The following is a 2,136-nucleotide window of genomic DNA, read 5'->3' as shown; positions in this document are numbered from 1 at the left end:
GCTGGCATTATTTGGAATTTATAAATCCATCAAGCTTCTTCAAGACACTTCTTTGTAAAAAGTATAAGGTTATAAAAGAATAAGCAATCTTCCAAAGCAACCTTCTTTTATAGAATTATTCCTTTTGAAATGAGGCAAAAGTTGTTGTTTATGAAGGACACAAAGAAAACCACAACTTGACAATAAACATGAAACAAATCACAATTTTAACTATAATTGAAAAACTGAACATTTAAACCACTGTGAGATACCCATCAAACTACCAAAAACCTTAAAACCTAAAATATCAAGGGTTGGTTAGTATGCATACTTACAGATAACCCTAAATATATTCATATTTTTTGATATGGAGATAAATTGCTCCATATTCAATTAATACAATAATAGACAGCATTAAAAATGAATAAACCACAGTTATACACATTATCATGAATGAATCTCAGGAACCCAACATAATGTTGAGTCATAAAAGCAAGTCACCAAATTATGACTCCATTTCTATAAAACCCAAAAGCATGCAAAACTTAACATGGTAAGCTGTAACCCTTAAGGAAATGAGAAACACAAATTTCAGGATAACAGCTACCTCTGAGAAGAGACAGGGAAGAAAGAAGATGGGGTCACAAAAAAACACAAATGGGTTATGTACTCATGCAAATGTGCCACATTCAACAGTCTTTGGGGCAGCCACTTATGTTCAAACTGTTTCCTATCTCAAACCCTGATCAAGCATAGTTCTTCTCCCATCCATTTCCTCAGGACCATGCTCACTAACAAACCTTGCACCATTCAGAAATATGAGTTGTTAACACTCATAGGCACAATATTTGTAATGTGGAGTCATCAACATGAGCTGATAATGATACTTAAAGAACGACCTAATGGCCGAGATTTGACAAATGTCAGCAGGAAAGATGTACTAGAATAAGCAGACCTGGGACAAAGTCAGCAAACTTCATGGTCTAGGCCTCACATATTACACAAGAACCCAGAGTAAATTCATCAGGCTAGATTCTTGCTAAGTGAAAAATTAAATACAAATACTTGTTTGATGAGGAATGAGAAACAAAAAATTTGGATTCAAACCCATGTAATCAAATTTTCACCACATGTAAAAGAAAAAATCATAAAGTTGACCATGATATGTCACAGCTAGTGTTATTCAGATACCACAGATAAAGTGAGTGTCAGTGAAATCTAGCATTACACAATGACAATAGTGTACAGGAATTTACAGAGTACGATACAAACAAGTTAAAATGTAAGAGCACTTAGTTATGTTGTATTTACTTATATCATCAATTCAGAAAAATTCCAAATAATCTATCTTCCTACTTGTTGATGTCAATAAACTGCAAATAGATTTAATTATTAAATTAGGTTCAAACAATATTCTCATTTCTCTGGATTTATCTAACAATGGCCAAAAATCTTAACAGTTAGGTGATTGGCACTGGACCTTTTTAAGGTTTTCAAAGTAATTATAGAGAAGCTTTTCCTGGAAAGGGTAAATAATAAAACACTCACTTATTTTTGTGTAACTTATTTTTGCTTGTAGCTCTTTAGTTAACCAGAATACATACATAAACTTGGAAGGCCTCAAACAGCAAAACATACCAAAAAATCTATACATTTTACTCTCCTAGAGAGGCAGTATTAATCTCAGAATCTCTTAGAAAAAAAAAAAAAAGGTTGTTTGATTCTTAGAAACTGTATTTTAGTGGTAGTATTATACCACAGCAACTGTGAGAAATCATATTGATAATAAAGACAAGATAGAAATGGTCTCTACATTCTCATTTTTCTAGGAAATAATTAAAAAATAAAATTATCTACTTCAGTAGTTTTCTAGAGCATTGTTTCTATGCTAGAGTAATAGCTGCTAAATCACACTTGCGACTCCAAGTGATCAAAAAGAATTAAATCATCTTTCTAACATTTTTGTATTTGAAATCACTAGTTAGGTATGTGATACATAATAAAATGTCTAAAGTTAAAAGCACTGACACATTAAAATGTTCTTATATGGAACACTACCTTAATTTTACATACCGCATTCCATATAAATATGTTTTTTTAATTTATTTTTTATTATTATTATACTTTAAGTTCTAGGGTACATGTGCATAACGTGCA

Source organism: Mandrillus leucophaeus, unplaced genomic scaffold (assembly GCF_000951045.1).
Source record: "Mandrillus leucophaeus isolate KB7577 unplaced genomic scaffold, Mleu.le_1.0 Scaffold1280, whole genome shotgun sequence".
Classification (NCBI taxonomy): domain Eukaryota; kingdom Metazoa; phylum Chordata; class Mammalia; order Primates; family Cercopithecidae; genus Mandrillus; species Mandrillus leucophaeus.
This window is presented reverse-complemented; position numbering follows the sequence as displayed.